We start from the raw sequence: 15,543 nt of genomic DNA, 5'->3' as shown, positions 1-15,543 counted from the left end.
CCTGTTGATGGGCTCAGGATGAGCTTCAGCAGCCACAGTTCCGGAATCTGTAGGAGCCTCTCCAAGGTGATAATACCGTGTCCGTGGATGTCCGATCAGGCAGAAGATTTAAAATCCACACTTTACGCGTTTCGGACCTCGCTGGGTCCTTCATCAGAAGTGTGGTTGTGTTTGCAGATAGCACCCTTAAAAAGGATTCATTGATTAGTAAATTAACAGCAGCGGTACAGGTTTCCTCGTTTCCTGTTATCCAACCGGAAGTGACGTCATCCGCTTAGTAGCGCTGCGTTCCACGGCTATTCAACCGGAAGCAGCGTAGCGTTCCACTGTGGGTCATAGAGTCTCTGGCACTGCGTTTCACTGCGAGTCATAGAGTTTATGTGTTCATCAATGGAGGGATTCGTTCAGGTCCATATATTACGAAATAAATACTGGATGCTAATAACATTATTTTATCCATAAGACCCTGCCAAAAATATAAATACATAGTGATATATATATACAGAGGTTCATAAATTCTCAGAGCTAGCCTTCACCGTACCAACATTCATAAAGTGACAGTGCTTATTACAAGATGTGAGGGAGAATAATCCGTTTATATTCACTAAGTTAGGAAACATCCCAATTCAAATTCATTATTTAAACCATTAGGGGTAAGAGTTTTTAATGAAAAGATCCACCGCATCTCTGCCTTGGATAACCTTTTTTCCACATCCCTAGTTCTCAACTTTGGTAGAATTAGTTCTATACCACAGAACAGTTTTAAATGACATTCTTTTTTATCATGATGTTTCTTAAAATGTGCCGACACAGTGTGTGTTTCCAGACCTTTTCTAATGTTGTATATGTGCTCGGCCAGCCTTGTTTTTAGAGCTCTAGTTGTCCTGCCTACATAGTACAGGCCACAACTACAGCCGAACACATATACAACATTACGTGAATTACACGTAATAAACTGATTGATGGTGTAAACCTTATCATTAATGGTCAATTCCTTAATTTTACTGGTGTCACTTTTAACTGTTCGACACATAAGGCAACATCCACATCGGTGGAAGCCCTTAGTTCGGATGCTCTGACGTGTTTCTACATCCAAACTGCTTCTCACAAGTTGATCTTTTAAAGCCGGAGCTTTCCTGTAAATAAATGATGGTACTAATGGGAGACTCTCAGAGAGAGTCTGGTCTTGTAACAAAAGCTTCCAATTCTTTCTAAAAATATTCTCTATACTTTTAAAATTGGTGCTATACTGACTGCTAAAAGCCCATTCATATTTAGCATTTTTCTTATTGTCACAATCTTTGATCTTTAACAGATCCTCTCTTTCTATAGTATTTATTTTTGTCCTAGCCTTCTCAATTGTACCTGATGAGTAGCCCTTCTGTTTGAAACGTTCTGAGATCTCGTTTAACTGTACATCGCAGATCTCTTTATCAGTACAATTACGTTTCACTCTAGAGAACTGACTGAAAGGTATCCCCTCCAGCCAGTTATTATGGTGCAAACTTGATCTCTCAATAAAACTGTTGGTATCAGTAGGTTTTCTATAGTTTTTAGTTTTTACAAAACCTTGATCTACATAAATGCACAAATCCAAAAAATTAATTTCCGTTTTGCTATATGAAAACGTGAGTCTTATACCTACATTGTTCTCATTAAGTTGATTAAAAAACAATGTTAGAGATTCTTCATCGCCCTTCCAAACAAATAAAATGTCATCTATATACCTCTGCCAGGATACCAGGTTCGCCACTAGACCACCCTCCGACCATATCTGGTGGTCTTCCCAGTACGCCATGAATAAATTGGCGTAACTGGGGGCGAACCTGGTACCCATGGCAGTACCCACGACTTGTAGGTAAAAATCACCGTCGAAGCTAAAATAATTATTAGCAAGTATAAACTCTATTCCGTCTAAGATGAAGTTTTTTGTTGATGAGTTCAGGTCACTTTTTTCCAGGAAGTATGAGACTGCTATTAGTCCCCTTTCCTTCTCAATCACCGTGTATAACGTGGTGACATCAGCACTACATAGATAAAGATCAGATTCCCAAATATGTTCTTTAAATTTTCTAAGGACGTCCCCTGTATCCTTCAAATATGCCTTTGTCATAGTTACTAAAGGTTGAAGGTAGTGGTCAATTACTGCGGAGAGATTTGAGGTAATGCTATTACAGCCCGAAATTATAGGGCGACCAGGTGGATTATTGCAATCTTTGTGAACTTTTGGAAGGGTGTATATTGTTGGAATTGTGGGGTTCTTTATATTGATGAAATCTACTTCATTTTGTGTTAGAACTCCATCATCCATAGCTTTTTGTGTAAGAGCTCCCAGTGCTTTCTCAATTTTCACTGTAGGGTCACTTTTTAGTTTCCTATAGGTGGTTCCATTATTAAGTTGTTTATGAATACCTTCCACATATTTATTCTTGTCCATTAGAACTACTCCCCCGCCTTTATCGGCGGGTTTTATTACGAGTTCGGGGTCTTCTTTCAAGGATTTAATAGCTTTGAATTCCTTTTTGGTAAGATTTAGATTTTTATTTGTACCCTTTTTATTTTTATTTTTATTCATCAAGTCATCAATTTCACTACAGACAACTTTATTAAAGCAGTCAACACAACTTCCCCTAGACTGAGTCGGATAAAAGGTGGATGGAGGTTTGAATTTAGACTTATTCTTTACCTCTACTGTACCAATGTCAGCTTTTTCTCTCTCTTTATTCAGAAAAAAGCGTTTTACTGCCAATTTCCTGACAAACTTTTGTACATCCACATAGATTTCAAAAGGGTTAGCTTGATGTGAGGGTGCAAACTTAAGCCCCTTCTTAAGTACTCTCTCTTCATTAATATCCAACACTCTTGAGCTTAGATTAAATATCTTAATTTCCTCAATCGTTTTACCTGCTCTTTCATCTATGTTGGGGATCTTTTTCTTTCGTTTTTGTATATTAGATGTAGATTTGGTCCCCGCTCTTTTACCCCTATATCTCTTTTTATTTTTAACATTTTTTATACTTTGGGTCTCCTTGGGGTCCTGGGGTCCCAGTTTAAACGGGGCGAATATGATGTAGATGGATTCTCATCCTGCAAATCTTGGAGGACTGAGAACCTGTTTGTGGTATTACGAGAGGTAAAATACCTAGGTACCTTCTCAAAAGGGGCCTTCCATGTATCCAATCTATAGGGATCACTACTTTCTTGATTGTATCTCTGTCTGTAGTTAGGGTTTCTATATTGAAACTTTGGAAGTCGTCTATTACGTACTGGTTCAAATGGTTCATTATATTGGTGGGAATTAGTTCTCCTTTGTGCATTATTTTGTGTCCTAAAGTTTCTTACATTATTTTTCCTCCAAGTAGGTGTATTAATAGGAGGTTTTTCAGGATTAATGGACATTTTTTCTGTATTCACTTCTCCTATATCTCTCAAATATTTTTTATGTTTTTTATCTCTCAATTCCTTGGTGTTTTTAGTGATTTTTCTCAATAACTCTTTTTCAGCTGTTCTAAAATCCTCCAATTCCTTAAAAGGATTTATTAGGGTGTGTAACAGATTTATTTCATCATTTAGTTTTGATATAGCTGACCTTCTCTCCTTAATAATAAGGCCTATCAGAGATAATGAACAACTATCCAAGATAGAGTCCCATTCTCGTTTAAAGTTGCCATCTTCAGTATTAAATGAAGGTGGTTTGACAATCTTAAGACCTTTTGGGATGATCTGGTCAGCATGGTACTTTTCTAAGGTGATTAATTCCCACCATAGGCGGTTTTCTTTTAACATCACCCCCTCTAATTTAGAAAAAATAGTATCCAAATCCTCATCACAGACATCAATTATGTCATTTGTTTTTGAAAAAGTGGATGTTATCAACTCTTTTCTTGTTTCTCTAAAATTAAACATGTCTGCTGCAAGGTGTAACACACAGTGGATGAAATTGGAAACAGGTAGAAAATATTGGGATGTTACAAATATGCGCAATTAAAAACAGAACTGTGCAGCAGAAACACACGTGAATAGAGTGTTCATCCAACACTCAAAGAGACTAAATATTGAAGGTATTTTTCACGTGTTCAATCCTGCGCTATTCTGCTTAACCATGTACAAGACAAAAAATGTGCATATATATAAAAACAGAGGATAGTGCAATAAAAAGATATATACATGCAAAGCACCACATCCAAATAAAATAAGACGTTACTGAGCTTTTATAATTGAATGGGTGTCAGATTTCTTTCAACAGCTTCTTAGTCCATATTGAGGATGGTGTTTATCCAAGAATCTCTGTAATCAGAAAAAGTGCTTCCCTCTTAAGGGTATTACCCATTTTGGATAGCCAATAAGATTCGGTTTTGAGAACCGAGTAAAACCGAGTAAAACCGAATCCGCTCGTTGTGTATCAATGATAGGGATGCTCTCTCTTTTCTGCGGTGGTAACAGGAGTGCACTCTGCATTGTGTAGCAATGACAAGTACGCTCTCTATTGTGTGGTAGTCACATAGAAGCTCTTTGTATTATGTGATGTCCCACGGATGCTCTCTGACTTGTGTGGCGGAGACAAGGATGCTTTCTGAATTGTGTGGCAGTTATAAGAATGCTCTCTGTATTGTGTGTTGGTGATAAGGATTCTCTCTGTATTGTGTGGTGGTGACAAAAATGCTGTTTGTATTGTGTAGTGTTGACATTAGTGCTCTCTTTTTCTCCCATGTGCCCTGCTGTCTTCTAACCTCCCTCAATGTCCAGCTGCTGAATTTTCTTCACTTCAATTTGCCCAATACAGTTGGACATGCCCCTTCCCTTGTTGCACTACAGTGCTGCATGAGGGGGAAGTTGTAGCATGCATTTGCTCTGCCACACCCCTGGCTGCTTGTTCACAGCTGCACGACAGCAAACTGAGCAAATATATATCCATGGGTAATAGTTGGCAACTTGGCACAAAAGCCCCACAAGCAGGTACAAAGTAGGAAATCCAAAAATTCACTTTGAGTCATATGTTAGATAAGTTTAGAATTTATTTTGTACCAAAGTCAATACCTAAGGACTCTGTGCACCTGGGGGCTCAAAGGTAAATTACCTTTGTGCCTTGCACTGAAATCTAGAGCTAATTCTTGCATCTTGCATTAATTCAGAAATGTATGCACACCAAATGGTTTATGTACATCTCCTATGTTTGTTGCTCTGCACATGCACAGAATCTGTCTCTGCAATGGTGGTCACAGTGTCCCCTAAGCCGCAGCTGTTTGGGGACAGGGAAGGGGCAACAACAACCAGTGTTTCAGAAAATGGATGCATGTTGGCCCTGTTTTCTGGGCATGCTGAGGAAAGCATGAATGTCCTGGCATCCTGCATAACTTGAGGGTTACTCATATGATCGATTTTCACGCAGATGATCCGATGCTGCATGCAGTGGGCGTCTTTCTACTACTGCCGCTTTTACATATTTTTGTTGCTGTGCATTTAGTTTTCATCTCTAAATCTGTTCCTTGAAGTCCTAACACAGAAGCACACACACATGGTTAGTGTCCTGGCAATGTTCTGGATTTGAACTCAGGACCCCAGTGCTGTGAGGTAACAGTGCTGACCACTGTCCTACCGCACTACACGTTCTAAAATATAACCTCAATGACACTGTTATATATTGCACCTCTTGCAGCTGATTCCTCTGATGAAACAAAGTTGTCATTCTTTTCTATAACCACTACTGATGACAATCTGTCTCTCTTCCTAAATTCTAAGCTGTGTTAGAAAGGATTAGAGACCCGGTATTGACACAAGTAAATAATCTTACTATTAGCACCTAGGTGCAACATATGGTGACTCAGGGATGTGCATGACCCAGTGACACAGTTTGGTGTTGTAAAATGTAGTTGTACACATGTAGCAGGACACTAGAGGGAGTGTTAATCTGACATTCAGGAACATACTGTACCACATCTGTGTGCTACTTCCTTGTGATTTCACTTATATCCAACTGTAACATGCTAAAGTACCTGCATTAATAATAATTACATAAGGAAACGATGATAAGCTATGGGGATTCATCATTTTACTGGCCATATGTTATATTTGAAATGTATATAAAATGTATCTAGAAATCATGTGTATGTATAGTATATATATATATATATATAGTATATATATATATATATATATATATACACACATATATGAAACTGAAAGAAAACGAGGCCACACAACTCTGGCTGCAGTCTTCAATCAATCAGCGTCTCAGCCAGAGTTGTGCGGGGCGAGCCACAGGCTGCGATCCGGAGGCAGCAGTGAATCGTCTGCATACTGGTGCATTTTAACTATGATGTACATGAGCATGTCTTACTTGTAGTAAAAAGCTTTGATATTTCATCTCACTGAGTGTGCCCTCATTTTCTTTCAGTTTCTTAAACCTTGGATTAACAATGTTGGTAACATTGTTACAATAGAGGTGCCTGCATTCACATCATTGGAAGCTACGGACTATTACTACTTAAGGACATAGGACATTGATTGCACGACCATCATCTCCAATTGTATATATATATATATATATATATATATACACTGCTCAAAAAAATAAAGGGAACACTACAATAATACATCCTAGATCTGAATGAATGAAATATTCTTATTAAATACTTTGTTCTTTACATAGTTGAATGTGCTGACAACAAAATCACACAAAAATTATCAATGGAAATCAAATTTATTAACCCATGGAGGTCTGGATTTGGAGTCACTCTCAAAATGAAAGTGGAAAAACACACTACAGGCTGATCCAACTTTGATGTAATGTCCTTAAAACAAGTCAAAATGAGGCTCAGTAGTGTGTGTGGCCTCCACGTGCCTGTATGACCTCCCTACAACCCACACAAGTGGCTCAGGTAGTGCAGCTCATCCAGGATGGCACATCAATGCGAGCTGTGGCAAGAAGGTTTGCTGTGTCTGTCAACGTAGTGTCCAGAGCATGGAGGCGCTACCAGGAGACAGGCCAGTACATCAGGAGACGTGGAGGAGGCCGTAGGAGAGCAACAACCCTGCAGCAGGACCGCTACCTCCGCCTTTGTGCAAGGAGGAACAAGAGGAGCACTGCCAGAGCCCTGCAAAATGACCTCCAGCAAGCCACAAATGTGCATGTGTCTACTCAAACGACCAGAAACAGACTTCATGAGGGTGGTATGAGGGCCCGACGTCCACAGGTGGGGGTTGTGCTTACAGCCCAACACCGTGCAGGACGTTTGGCATTTGCCAGAGAACACCAAGATTGGCAAATTTGCCACTGGCGCCCTGTCCTCTTCACAGATGAAAGCAGGTTCTCACTGAGCACATGTGACAGACGTGACAGAGTCTGGAGACAGCAAGGAGAACGTTCTGCTGCCTGCAACATCATCCAGCATGACTGGTTTGGCAGTGGGTCAGTAATGGTGTGGGGTGGCATTTCTTTAGGGGGCCGCACAGCCCTCCATGTGCTCGCCAGAGGTAGCCTGACTGCTATTAGGTATCGAGATGAGATCCTCAGACCCCTTGTGAGACCATTTGCTGGTGTGGTTGGCCCTGGGTTCCTCCTAATGCAAGACAATGCTAGACCTCATGTGGCTGGAGTGTGTCAGCAGTTCCTGCAAGACGAAGGCATTGATGCTATGGACTGGCCCGCCCGTTCCCCAGACCTGAATCCAATTGAGCACATCTGGGACATCATGTCTCACTCCATCCACCAATGCTACGTTGCACCACAGACTGTCCAGGAGTTGGTGGATGCTTTAGTCCAGGTCTGGAAGGAGATCCCTCAGGAGACCATCCGCCACCTCATCAGGAGCATGTCCAGGCATTGTAGGGAGGTCATTCAGGCACGTGGAGGCCACACACACTACTGAGCCTCATTTTGACTTGTTTTAAGGACATTACATCAAAGTTGGATCAGCCTGTAGTGTGTTTTTCCACTTTAATTTTGAGGGTGACTCCAAATCCAGACCTCCATGGGTTAATAAATTTGATTTCCATTGATAATTTTTGTGTTATTTTGTTGTCTGCACATTCAACTATGTAAAGAACAAAGTATTTAATAAGAATATTTCATTCATTCAGATCTAGAATGTGTAATTTTAGTGTTCCCTTTATTTTTTTGAGCAGTGTATATATATATATATATATATGATACTTGCTGACATTCTCGGTGCTCCCGGATGGAGCAGCCAGATCGACACTCCGTACAGACTTCGTTCCTGCTCTATGTGCCTGGGGACTTCTCTACTGCGCATACGCAAATCTCTGCCACACCATTTTCCCAGTGATTTTAGTCTGTAGCGCCAGTTGGACTCTAGAGCATACTTGCCTACTATCCGGGAAGCTGCGGGAGGCTCACGTTTTTTTTGAGCCCCCCCGCAACCCCCAGAAGAGTAGGTTAGTACCCCGCATCCTGCTCGCACCCTAGTGATGCGGTCAGATAATCTCCCGTATTCACAAATTGCATCATTTTAGCCCTGCCCCCTTCCCGCGGACCCATGAATCGTGGCATTTTCCAATGTGGGGGCGGGGCTTGGTGATGTCACAGACCCCCCATGCAAAGATACCTGATGTTTCTTCCTCTCCAAACATTCCCCTTCCTAACATGTGAACAGTAGACCTTTGTAGTAACCCTACCCTAGACCGTGTGAAATCCTTTCTGGATTCAGTATGGAGCTCATCCTCCATTACAGAGCTACAGTGCTACATACGACCCTCTCCCCCTCCCCTGTGCATGTGTGTTTGTTTTCATGTTTGCATTTATAATTTTTAGCATTTAAATTTTTTTACATGATAGCTTTCAAATGGCACCTTTATGGGAGACCTGACTATTCCAAGCTTACCTCATTTGAACCCTTGTAGGACTGTGATCAGGGAATTCTTTGCTTGGTGAACTTTCTTCTATAAGGACTACAGAGGAGCTAATTTTAAATTGCAATATATGATTACTTGGGGTTTTCTCTGGAACCCAGTAATTACAGTACGTGACAGACAAGCTGGTCTCACTGGTTATACACCTTTGTGATATTTGTGTGAACATTTAACATTTACCTGGTATACTACATTAAAGGCCTAATTCAGAGATGAAGGCGTAGCGATCTACGTTCATCTCTGTATAACCCCTTATTAATTTATATGTTTTTGGGGTTCTTCTAAAGCTGGTTTTATTGAAAACCTCATAACAATGACTGGTTCAGTAAGACATAAAAAAAACTTTAAAGGTTATATAATAATAATAATAATAATAATAATAATAATGTAGTAGTATCATCAACTAGTAGGGCCAAACGTCTACCCCACTTATCTTCTCATTATTTCAATAATGCTACATCATGTGTCCATGTCCTAAACTTGCCACACATTTAACAGATTATCTTTCCAACCAGTCAACTAGTTGGCTGTTAGAAAAGAAACCTGGTAATGTATGGGAGCAAACTACAATCAGTCATTTGCTCCTAAATTCCAGAAAAAAGATGAAAACAGTCATTCAGACAAGTTGGTTAAATCAAACTGAACAACAGCGAGTGCCATTTGCTCCCCTACATTAACACTAGTTGGCTGATTGAAAAGATAATCTTTATATGTGTGGCCAGCTATAGTTTGAATGAAGAATATGTTTAAATTTGGCCAGCAGTACAATCATCATCCTTACATCTCAAGGCATCGACAGTCAAGCTGAATCATATCTTGGTTTGACAGTGATGTCACATTCAAGCACTTTGCCTTTTTGTGTATTGTAACATTTTCATGAGAGATCATCTATAATGTCATTCCAGTGACGTGTGATTCCAGTGACGTGTGGTGAGGTGTGGCAGGTGAGGCAGAGCCTTTCCTGTCAGACTAACATATACGCTAGAGTTTTGACTACAGTATATAAAGTATATGACATATACAAAGAATACAGTGCCTTGCTAATGTATTCACCCCCTTGGCTTTTTACCTATTTTGTTACATTACAACCTGTAATTTATTTATTTTTTTATCTGAATTTTATGTGATGGATCTGCACAAAATAGTCTAAGTTGGTAAAGTGAAATGAGAAAATTATTTATAAAAAAATATTTTTATAAATAAAAATTTGAAAATTGGCATGTGCATATGTATTCACCCCCTTTGCTATGAAGCCCATCAAAAGTCCTGGTGCAACCAATTACCTTCAGAAGTCACTTAAATAGTGAAATGAAGTCCACCTGTGTGCAATGTAAGTGTCACATGATCTGTCAGTATAAACACACCTTTTCTGAAAGACCCGAGAGGCTGCAACACTACTAAGCAAGAGGCATCACACCATGAAGACCAAGGGGCTCTCCAAACAAGTCAGGGACAAAGTTGTTGAGAAGTACAAGTCAGCGTTGGGTTATAAAAAAATATCCAAATCTTTGATGATCCCCCGGAGCACCATCAAATCCATCTTCTTCAAATGGAAAGAACATGGTACCACAACAAACCTGCCAAGAGATGGCCGGCCACCAAAACTCACAGACCGGGCAAGGAGGGCATTAATCAGAGAGGCAGCACAGAGACCAAAGGTAACCCTGAAGGAGCTGCAGAGTTCCACAGCATGTGACCACAATAAGCCGTACACTCCATAAAAGTGGGCTTTATGGAAGAGTGGCCAGAAAAAAGCCATTACTTAGTGTTAAAAATAAGAAGGCACGTTTTGAGTTTGCCAAAAGGCATGTGGACGACTCCCCAAATGTATGGAGGAAGGTACTCTGGTCAGATGAGACTAAAATTTAACTTTTTGGCCTCCAAGGAAAACGCTATGTCTGGCGCAAACCCAACACATCCTATCACCCCAAGAACACCATCCCCACAGTGAAAGATGGTGGTGGCAGCATCATGCTGTGGGGATGTTTTTCAGCAGCAGGGACTGGGAAACTGTTTCGAGTCGAGGGAAAGATGGATGGTGCTAAATACAGGGATATTCTTGGACAAAACTTGTTTCAGTCTGCCTGTGATTTATGACTGGGACAGAGGTTCACCTTCCAGCAGGACAATAACCCGAAGCATACTGCTAAATCAACACTCGAGTGGTTTAAGAGGAAACATTTAAATGTGTTGGAATGGCCTAGTCAAAGTCCAGATCTCAATCCAATTGAGAATCTATGGTCAGACTTGAAGATTGCTGTTCACAAGCGGAAACCATCCAACAAGAAGGAGCTGGAGCAGTTTTGCCTTGAGGAATGGGCAAAAATCCCAATGCAAGCTCATAGACACTTAACCAAAGCGACTTGCTGCTGTAATTGCCACAAAAGGTGGCTCTACAGAGTACCTACTTTAGGGGGGTGAATCGTTATGCATGCTGACGTTTTCTGTTATTTTGTCCTATTTGTTGTTTGCTTCACAATAAAAAAAAGCACATCTTCAAAGTTGTAGGCATGTTTTGTGAATGAAATGATGCAAACCTTCAAACAATCCATTTTAATTCCAGGTTGTGAGGCAACAAAACATGAAAAATGCAAAGGGGTGAATACTTTAGCAAGGCACTGTATATTAGAAATATCTTCTTTGTATTGTTCTAATCAATTTTATAGTCAAATCTCTGATCAAAACTCACCAAATTTCCAGCAGTATATACTGCTGCACCTGTGTATAATGCCCACGTGACCCCTCAGGCTCATATACTGTGTGTAAGGCCCATACACACAGTGAGATTCGGGCTATGCTCGATTCTCACTATGCGACAGGGGCTAGGTCGGCACATAGTCAGTATCGCAAGCACACTCATTATGTGCTTGCGATACTGACTATGTGCGATTTTGGCTAAGTGTCAATTTGTACTATCTCTTCTATAGAGATAGTCAGAATTGACTTGCCTGCACAGTCTATCTAGTCTTGCGATGCCGACCGTGCGGGACCGCGCATCGGCATCAAATCAGGATCGCAAGGTGACTTTCACCTTGCAATCTGCACTAACTTTTCTTATGATTTTGACTATATAGTCAAAATCGTAGGAAAATATCTCACCGTGTGTACACACCAATAGGGTCCAATTCAAAACATTTGTAAGATCTGAGATCAAATCTAGGAATAAACAGGGATTGATAGATGGCAAACTGCAGAGTAATGCAATAATTACACTGATCAGCTGGATGAGGTCTTGCCAGTTAGAGTCAAAAGATAAGCACAAGCCACTGCCATGTAACTTAACTTTCTGTGCTGAATACTGTATTAACATAGCATTTTGTTAATATACAGCATACATTTGTTTTTCATTATACATTTTAATCACAAATAAAACATAATTCTTCTCTTCAATAAAGTAATATATGAACAAATTTGTTTTAAGTAAGTTCAGAAGAAAACACAAATACAAGGTTCATAAATAAATGTGTCTCCTTAAATTTTTATTGGCAGCCTGGTTAATTGAAGTATATTTTGTAATCGCCCAAAGTGACACACAAAGGACAATGCAGTTTTGGGGGGCAGAATTAAATAATTGTATCTGAGCAATAAAAAAAAAAAAAAAAAAACAATAATAATGTCAGTTGAAGACATGACAACATCTCATCCAATCAGAGTGCTCCCTTGCCTCAGCTGACTCTGGCAACCAATCTGTGACCTGCAGTTCTAATGTAAACCCTTCCTGTTCATCAGCTCTTTGCCAGAGCAACAAGTCCCATTGCTGAAATTCTGGCTCCTGTTTAGCAGTAAGTCTGCAAATCCTAGTTTCACTACAGTGCCTCAGTATTGCTGGGTTTCATTTCTGCAAGCATCAGTGTTGCTGAAGCTTTCGAAGCCAAGCTCCACTTTCAGCCTAGTTATTTGTCTATCCCAGACTTTACTCCAGCAAGTAGCATCATTAAAGTATTTAGCTATTCTCACTACAGCTTCATCAATAGCCCAGTGGTCCCAGTTCCTGTGCCCACAGACAGGGCCAGTGCTAGTACAGCGCCCTCCTACAAACTATAAATTTGCACCCTCCCCTCTATATTTAATAAAGGGACAGTGCACGCTGAAGGCCTGTGCCACAAATAGGGGGTGTGGTCTCACAAGTAAGGGGCGTGGCCACAGAATAGTACCCCTGATTCAATTACACCACACAGTGGCACAATCTTATTCACATTACACCACACATAGTGCCCCGATTCACATTACACTACATAGTAGTGCCCATTTTTCATGTTACAATACACAGTAGTGCCCTTTATTCACATTACGCCACAAATTTGTACACCTTATAAACAAAGCCCAAAGTAGTGCCCCTTATACACATAATGGGCACAGTAGTAGTGCTGTAACGTGTGTGTGTGTGTGTGTGTGTGTGTGTGTGTGTGTGTGTGTGTGTGTGTGTGTGTAAGGTGTGAAAAGAGCAGAAGAGGAATAAGAAAGGGGAGACAGGAGAAGGTGAAAGGTAAGAGGAATAATGTGTTGTGAGGGGAACAAGAGAAAAGTGGGTTTTGTTGGAAAATGGTGGAATAAAGATTAAGTACAGATATGGTGGATGCGGTACAAGGAGACAAAGAGAGGAGGGAGGCAACAAGATGCTGGGCAGAGAAATATTGAGAGACAGATACTGGGTAGAGAAATGTTTGGTACAAACAGATGCTGTGTAAATAATGGGTGGGAAGCCAGATGCTGGGCAGAGAATCGGAAAGCAACCAGATTCTGGGCAGAGTAGGGGGCGGCAGCTAGATGCTGGGCAGAGAGAGGGAGGAGACAGACAATGGGCAGAGAAGGGGGAGCAGATGCTGGACAGCAAAATGGGAAAACAACCAGATCCTGGGCAGCAAAATGGGAAAACAACCAGATTCTGGGCAGACCCCATGTCAAAAGCCCCCTAGTGCCCATGCCTGTTATATATTACCCATTTGACAAGATAGCCATGGATCTAGTTGGGCAACTGTTAAAGTCTGCTTGGGGTCATCAGTATATTTTCGTAATAGTGGATTGCGCTACTCGATATCCTGAAGCAATCCCTTTGCAAATATATCAACCAAGACAATAGCTAGAGAGCTGGTGCATGTTTTTAGTAGGGTTGGAATACAAAATAAATTTTGACTGACCAAAGTAACCCATTTACTGTATGTCTAGGATTATGAAGGAATTATGCAAATTGTTTAAAGTTACTCACCTGAGAATCTCAGTTTATCATCCCCAAACACATGGGTTGGTAGGGAGGTTCAACAAAACAATAAAAAGGAAGCTGAAAAAGGTTGTTGATAAAGATGGGAAAAATGGGATTACTTATTGACATATTTGATGTTAGAGAAGTATCTCAGTCTTCTACGTGATTCTCTCCTTTTGTTGTATGGGAGACATTCCAGAGAGTTGCTAGATGTTGCTAAAGAGATATGGAAAGGGCAGTCCACACCCTGTAAAAGTATAATTTAACATGTATCGCAGATGCAAGACAGGATTGCGACTGTTGTGCCTATTGTCAAGGAACATATGTAGCAGGCCCAACAAGCTCAACAGAGAGTATATAATCAGAATGCCCTTGTATATACATTTGCCCCTGGGGATAGAGTTCTTGCTTTGATACCCATAGTGGAAAGCAAGTTTATGACTAAATGGCAAGGTCCATTTGATATCCATGTTACAAACTATCACCATTAGTAACCTTGTGGATAGCGAAGTGACCCACCGCGCCCAAAGCGTTGCGAGCGAATCGAGCCCGCGGGGGAATGCATTTGAACAAATTGGGGTAAAAAAAATTTAAAAACACAAAACGCCACAATTTTTTTTCCATGTGTCAACCTTTTGATCCTGTCAACCTGTTGACCCTGTTAATTTTTGTCTGTCGACCTTTTGACCCTGTCGACCTTTTGACTGTTGACCTTTTGACCCTGTTGACCTTTTGACTGTCAACCTAATGACTGTCTATCTTTTTAATGTCTAACTTCGGTGTCACAACTGTGTATAGTTAGTACCAGGCGGCAAGGTATTTATTTTGTTGTTCAGTTCTGTTGTTCTGCACAATAAAACTGGTTGAGGCTAGTTGCACCAAACCAACTGACTTGTGTGATCTCTCAGCTGCTGCATCCTGTCATCTACCCCACGAGATGGTACATATTCTCCTGACCCTGTTACGATACATATATTGTGCCTATATTGTTAACTTCCGCTGTTATGCTGTCTGTTTGACCACGCGGTAAACTCCTTGACAAAGGTCCAGGTGTGGACCGATACGTTGGAGGAATTGGAATTCGCTCTGGAACTGTGAGACTATCTTTACATTAAATATTACCTTTTTGACTGGTTAAATGAGAATTTTGGAGAGTGCTATCTTTTCCACAATAGTGGAGAAACCTGTATTGTACTATGGGTCCCACCTATGAGTGGGTTGGACTCTGATTGGCACCCCAGTTGTTGGCTGAGCTGTGTGAGAGTGTAGGGACTCCTACCTATATATATATATATATATATATATATACTTCTCCAAAGGCACAGCACTCCAGGCGACTTATAAATAACGACAGACGGCAGTAATACAGCAACGTTTCAATGTTATTCACATTGTCCTCAGGCTTACAATCAATGTAGCACATACTCACATAAATAGAGACCTCACCAGGTGTGAAACGCCGTCACTCCGGAAGC

The sequence above is a fragment of the Pseudophryne corroboree genome, chromosome 8 (assembly GCF_028390025.1).
Source record: "Pseudophryne corroboree isolate aPseCor3 chromosome 8, aPseCor3.hap2, whole genome shotgun sequence".
NCBI classification, from domain to species: Eukaryota; Metazoa; Chordata; class Amphibia; order Anura; family Myobatrachidae; genus Pseudophryne; species Pseudophryne corroboree.
This window is presented reverse-complemented; position numbering follows the sequence as displayed.